At 33.2% G+C, this 7,499-nt stretch overlaps 1 long non-coding RNA gene across 1 annotated transcript; it reads right to left on the reverse strand.

The window, feature by feature from the left end:
• Positions 1 to 5,453: 5,453 nt before the first annotated feature.
• LOC119639582 lies at positions 5,454 to 7,217 on the reverse strand. The gene is made up of 3 exons (XR_005247555.1): positions 7,067 to 7,217; positions 5,893 to 6,302; positions 5,454 to 5,824 (listed from the first exon to the last, which is right to left on the reverse strand). It is a non-coding gene; the product is annotated as an uncharacterized LOC119639582 (long non-coding RNA).
• Between the last annotated feature and the right edge of the window lie 282 nt (positions 7,218 to 7,499).

Here is a 7,499-nt window from a genome sequence, read left to right on the forward strand (position 1 = left end):
ATATTTTAACTGGCAATTTTTACTTGAAGTATATCTCTTATTTTATAAGCAGATCGATAACTTAATATTTGCTTTTATTTTTATCTGCTGATCTTTTTTTACAATAGTTATTTCGACCTTTCATATTAAAAGTTCTATTATATGTGTGTACAGTTCAATTCGTTTTAAACTACAAACTATTTTATGCGAAATGGGCAAAATATACATATTATACGATACACGAGCAAAACGCACCTTAAACTTTACGTTCCTTAAACGTTACGTAATGTTGATTTTTACATGACGATGAAAGCCTGAAAAGATTGACATAAAGCTATTTTTCTCATTGCTTTTGCTGCCGATCTATCATCACCGACTCTTGTTTCCTTCCATTCTTTCTCTTCTTTTGCTGTGCGGGAAAAATGTTTTGTCAATTTAACTATCGTACCTTGTCGTCTGGTCCACTTTTACTGATGACACATTAATTCTCAACTCATGGCGCGCAATATACTAGCTAATCTACAAGGAACATTTGCAAAAACATTATTCGACTTTAATAAATAAGCCGCCAAACACTTAGGCGATATCCTCCATTAGGTAAAGCATGGACTGTAACGTCTCGCAGACCAATACAATAAATAATAGTAGTACCTTTCAATGGAAACCAAAAAGTTTTTATAAATTGCAAATCCAGCTTAAATATTAATAACAACAAACTCCTTTCGAAGCCAATATTTTGTTTACTCTATACTCTATGCAGTTTATACTCTATACCCCTATCTGACCTATACGCACACATCGTCACTTAAACGAATTACAAGTAACCCATATTCTATTAAAGTTAATATATATAAAATATAAACTATTTCATTTCTTTTCTACCTCACACCTCGTCACTTCTACCAAACATAGGTATTATAGTAGTTGTTTTCAATAAAATAAGTTTTGTTAATTTTTACCTTCAGAAGATTTATTTTACATATATTCGTCTATAAAATTTTGTAGACAGTAATTCCCTATTCGGCTGAAAAAGGAAAAACTTGACATTTTAAATATCTAATATGCGTACTATAAATGAAATGAAATGAAACCAAATTAAATTTCGCAATGTATACTTTGTATCGATGACTATCAAGAAGATTCGCTTCCAGATTTACGCCAACATTCTTGAAACTTAAAATTTATGATGATCGGTTTTTCAACAATGTCTATGCGTCTCCATTGAAGCAAGAAAAATTTTCTGATGATGATGTATTATTTACGAAATACACTGGACACATCGCTGGAATTTTTTTTGTGTTTTCATGTACAAGATTCATGGAATATTTATTACTTGAGAAATTTGATAATATTTTGCCAAAAAGGGCAAAAAATAACATGCACTTAATCACAAGTTGAAACATCAGCTGTAGCTTATCTCTACATTATATCGCAGTAAAACAAAACTGAACCATCACCTTGCTTAACTATGTGTCTACATCTTTGTCCACGACGTACCCGAAAGTTAAGCTTTGCTTTCTTTATTTTAGACCTTTGTCGTCGCTTTGTTTTTATAATTCGCAAGGCACGAAAAAGCAGAAATAAAGAGACTTATGTTGGTACTTATAAGCCAAAAAATAAACAGCTGACTCTTCTTTCAGATTAACTAAACTATAAAGGGCATAAAAACTTTTTTAACCGTCAACAAGCAACCGTCGAAAACAAGAAATGCTTTGGAGTGTTTTAGTAAGTTTTTAATTGAACAGAAGAAAAAAACATTAAACTCCTATAGATATATTTTCTACAATAAGCTAGTTCCAATTGATTTGCACCTGTAGGAAACCAAATTCATGCGTTCTACTTCTCGATGGAGACTGGGTCCCAGTCAATTGTTGTTAATCAGGACACTTATGAAAACCATTATCAAAATACATCTGGTGTCAAAAAAACCTATAAAAGGACTAACACTTACAACGACCGTTCTCCTGGCGAGGATGTAAACACTGATTATTCGAAAAAGGCTATTGATTCCGATAAAACAAGAATAAATCAATTTATACGATCGTGACATTCAACCAATTACTACAGAAGATAAGGGGGATTTTATCCCGACTGCGGGCGTCAAAATTGATTTTAAAGATAATCTGATTTCAAAATCTATCCAACTTAATTGTTGCAATTTGTCTGTGGACGATTACGCCTATCACTGGAGAATGTAGGTTATACTAGTCTCGTCAAAACGCTTGCACTATCGACTTCAAATTTGGAGAGTCCTTTCACGCAGGTGGGCATTAAAATGGGCCAAATCGCGGCACGTAAATTGAGAACACCTCTGTGTTTCAAAAGGAATAAAAAATTGGTTTTTTGTTCGTTACTCATAAATTACAACAGATAAATTTACAAAACTTTGGACGCATATTCTGTGGGCTACGCTGTAGCACCTGTACGAATATGGAAAAAATTGACCAATATTGTAGTATAGTAAAATTATATTTTTTCGATACCTTTATAAGGCACAGAAATAAGCTTCGAAAACCCCTTAAAGTATACATATTCTTGGCCAATTACAAATTTAAAATGTACTTAAATATGTTCGTTTATTCATCTGTCTATATTCGCGGCTGTATAGTATATGCGGTAAACATTCTTCCATTAGCTAAAATTAAAATGAAAATATTGCCTAAAAATTCACAAAAGAATTTGGAGGTGACAAACTTTTCTAAGGACATGCCTACAACACCCACACGCCTATGTCACAAAATCTTTCGTTTTGAAAATAAACAAATTGAGCCTCGCCCACCCCATATTACAGAGCACGAAGATTTAGTTCTTCTGCTTTTTTGCCCTCTTCTAGAATAACGGTGACAGGTGTAAAAGCTTCGGTCATGACCGAATCCGCCTCCACCTGAACGGCTTTCAACAACTATTGACTTGTTATAACTTTATCCGTTCCTCTGAATTTCTTAAGATTGATTGAGGTTTTGCAGAAATTTCGTAAGTTATTCAAAATGACTAAAAAGACATTTTTTACTCCAAGATGTCAGAAATCTGGTCAGTGAGGGTGTTCCATCCACCTCTTCTAAGGCTTCTGTGGGTGTCGTTCTACAATATGGTCCGCTAAGTGTTTAAAGAATATCCCATTTTTCGACTATTTCTTGACCAAAAAAGATACAGATTTTTGTACTCTAAATGTCCAATTGGATTGTTTACGATTGCAAAATTGCCGAGTTCATCTCAGTCACCAAATGCTAAAAAGGGAGTTCAGTGTAAGCAGATGTTTTGCAAGTCTGCTTCTGACGTTGTTATGTTTTAACTTCACGCCTAACATTATGAATGTGTTATGTTAGTGTACACAATTTACCGAGATTCCTCTAGTGATAATATGCAATGCCTTTGTAAATTCTTTGATAGAGAAAAAGTGTTATCTTAGCAGGACACTTCAAAGCTAGATATCCTTTATGTGGTGACACTATCTCACCCAACTGAAAAAAGCTCTTTGCAAATATCATTAAGCCCAGCAGGTTTGACGATCTAAAAAATAACTATTATACTTTGCAACCGAAAAGGTTTGGTTTCTAGCTTACATTCCCAGTTGAATATAGTTTTGACTTTATATTCACCAATATCCCGTCCTTTCAATAGAAAATTTTGAACAGCCTTTTATTTATCATACTTCAATTATTTGAAGCAAGTCCTGATTCCGTGCAGAAAATTGAAAATTTCATCTTTCCTAAACATTTATTGGACAGCCTGTTCAAAATTAAACTACATTTAGGTGTCGTGTCCATAATGAGGACCTTTCAGCCCAAAATTATAGTTGCTACAACTAATTTGGACAGTGCCAATGTACGCGCACTAAAACCATGGTGGAGGATTCCTCTGTTCGTTTTCTTCCACAAATGTCACGCCTTATTTGGAAAAGCTGAGAGCTATAATTGCCCTACAATATAATGAGTTTAGAATGACTCAAGGTGTATGAAAACCTTTGGCCAGAAAAGCAAAAAGAAAACATTGAGCTCGCAGCCGAAACCCATGATCGTTTTGGTTTCACCCTAATGTACACCGACAATAATATTCTAAGGCAGTCAGATTTTCGACGTTGGCCGATCGTGAACTGTAAGTTTAGACGGCATGAATTTTTCGTCTTATGAGTTTGAATATGTTTTACAATCAAAGACTCTTTTTTTACATATCATTAAAGCAAATGATTATGTGAATTTAGTAACTTTCTACTGAATAGGGCAGTTCCACTCGGTTTACAGTTACGTATTCGAAGCTTTTTTCAACACATGTTGTAGTCGCGGGCATCGCTATAGTTGGAATTTATAGAGATGCATCCTAGCTATCTGAGGTATCTGCGTACAATCAAGCTGCACGAAATTCAAGATGACAAAGTCCACATTTTCAATACGCTGCAGATGTTTTAATGGTTTCAATAGAAGCCTTTTTTGATAAAGCTCTTGAAAACCTCCCGTGCAGAGCCAATTTTTTTTTATAAGTTCTGTGCTGGTCTCTCTTTACTCGCACTTTAATCTCAATAAAGCTAGTACTATCTATTTTGGTGAAAGATCAAAAAAGTTCCTAAACCTGTCTATATATGGAATTAAAGCAAAGGAGAGCATTTCGATTTCTTGGCAATCTGACCTTAAAGGGACACTGCGATTCATTATCGTGTAGCGCACAGACAATGAATCCTCAGGATATCGAGAACCTGGCTGCTCTTTCTAATTGTCAGAATAGTTTCTTCAAAAAGCGGGTCGTCTTTGCTCTTAATAAGCAATAAAGATCCTTACAATTATTGTTGTTTCCAGATCCATGACATGTTAAATAACTCCTATATCTGGGTGACTGGCTGTTGCCGTTTCGGACGAACAGAAATAGATGACTATGAATTATTGATAAGTTGAACTTATTGGCAAAACACTCAGCATTTCTCAATAGCAACAAAAAAAATTACCCCGCATAAGGAACTTGTCCGTGATTTGGTAACATAAAAAAGTTGTGTTTTGGGAGGAATGGCAGCAAATGGTATTAGAGATACCATAACGTCCACCCGTATTAATTTTGCGTAAAGGGGTCTATAAATACGAGATGATGAGCTACATTTACATGCGTCATTTCTTGCAAGTAATCGCTGTTCGTGGTTATAATAGTGAAATGTGCAAAATGTATTCGCAAATTTATACAAAAGAGATTGTGATAACTCCGTATATTGCTTCTGCGATCACTGAAGATTTTAATCGCCACACTCCGCCATGATTTTCTCCTCTGGTTTTTTCTAAATTTCCTTGTAGCTTTTAAAAAATCTTTTTATTTAATTTCTCTAAACTTCGTTTTGGTCAAAGCTCCTTGCAAGAAGGTCGATGAATAGAATATCTGTTTTGTTGTTTGATCATATAAATTTTCAATTTATGTTACGCAGAGACCACATTCTTATTAAAAACATATTTTAGTATTATTGATACTGATTTCAACTTTCTCCACTTTATTGTTATTCACACCAGTTTTCCGTATTTAATTTTTTAGGAAATTGAAGTGCTCGCCAGAGTTTAATTATGTTACGCAACTCTTAAGACTGCAGACCGCAATGCTTTCAAAAAAGGAAGTTGATATAACATCCACATTGGAACACGAGATCGTTTATTATTGTAATTACAAAGATAACAAGAGTTGTGATGCTGTCTTATGTAAAAAGAGATTTCTCTAAGTAGATGGCGCAGACATAGAATTACTCATAATCAAGCAACTGTGAATACCTCCGGCCAAGCAATCCGTCAAACACCAGGGAAGAAAATTATATTTTCTATAATAGATTTTATCCACATAATTCGGATAGGTAAAGAGATTGCAAAAATATCCACAATATCTGGAATGCAAATTAGATAAACATACAGAAAACTTTGAGAAGTTTCGTAGAAATTATGTTATACAAACTTAAAGCAGCTATTAGCTCAAATCACAACACAACGTTAATATCGTCAAATAGTCAGATGACCGCAATAAAGAACTTGAAAATTATCCTCATGCTGAAGTACGCTTAGAATGAAGTACTCGAAAAAGTTACATTCTTGAATAGACCGACGTGTGCATCGTCATAACTTCGCAATCCGAAAATTTTTGCATGCACATGGAGTAAATGTATATCATACAGGATGTCTTCATATATAGCGTTTGTATAGTTAATCATTCCTCATATCATATAGTTAAGGATATAAGCGACCCAGCTTACAGTCCGCCGTATTTTAATTGAGATTACATTTACTGAGAGATCGACCCTTACTCATGTCTTTTGTGCAAAGCCCGTTAGACTGAATGTCGCAAATAATGTTAAAAATATCTAAAAGCTATAAAATATATGAAAATGACCGAATTTATTTAGTTCGACTGCATTTGCATTGCGTAATTTTGAAATTTATTAATTCTGCAATTTTAAATACGTTACAATTTGATTAAGATTAGGTCCACAGTAATTGAAATTGGCGTGAATGAAAAAGCGAACATTCTCTAATAAAGATATTGTCAGTAATTTCGGTCGGCAGTAGGCAATGGTCGACTATCAACACAATTTAAAAAAAGAAATTTCAATAATTTTCTCTCTATGGTAAATTTTCAAAACGCACATCATTGTGTTTTAATAAACAGTCTTTATTTCTTTAAATATCTTTCTTTATTTTTAATGCTTCTTGCTTTTCTTATGTGGTAAACAATTGACAAATCTGTAATTTTGTTTTTTAGTGAGTTTGATTAATATTTTCTTGTAAATTTGTATGGCAGAAAAATATTTTTTCACTTATATTAATTTTTAAATTGCTTTTCAAATTATTCTTATTGATTTATTTTACATTTCAACATAATTTTCAGTATAAATTAAAATTTTTATTAATGACATATTCTCTGGCTGAAATCTTATGAAAATTAATAAAATAATGTTTTTCTAGCAACATTTTTCCGATTTTCATCTAAATCATCTAAACGTAAACTGTTTCTTTCCCCATAATATTGAGAGATAAAATAGATTTCGATATGTTTTGGTTTTCAATGAACAGTAATTTAACTTCGCCTTTGAAAATGACAGACAATTAAACTGAAAATGTAACACTGCGCTTACTTTGAAATCTCAGTTTGATAAAATAAGCCTTATATGATAACGCCACTTTGAATTACATGCAATATTATTTTGCTGCTTTAAAGAAATATAAATGGAATCACATATTTTGTACTTTCTTTTCCATTGGCACCTTTTCTATTTACTGCTCTTCCAAAAAACCATCGACGCAGTTGCATGAGATGCGGTTTGATGTAAACTTTATCAAATTGTTTCCCTGAAATATTTTTATATTTAAACGCATATAAACTGATTTTGTCCTAAATTGTGTACGCATGTCACACCTTTTATTTTTAAGTGTATGGACGGACATATGAGCATTTACTAACTTTGTCAAATTTCACCAATGGTTGACGTTTGTGGTTCTGATTTGCTGTCTACACGTTTTTTAATTGTAAAAATTTTCAGTGAAAAATCAAAACCACCCTTTGTGCTA

The sequence above is a fragment of the Glossina fuscipes genome, unplaced genomic scaffold (assembly GCF_014805625.2).
Source record: "Glossina fuscipes isolate IAEA_lab_2018 unplaced genomic scaffold, Yale_Gfus_2 112, whole genome shotgun sequence".
Classification (NCBI taxonomy): domain Eukaryota; kingdom Metazoa; phylum Arthropoda; class Insecta; order Diptera; family Glossinidae; genus Glossina; species Glossina fuscipes.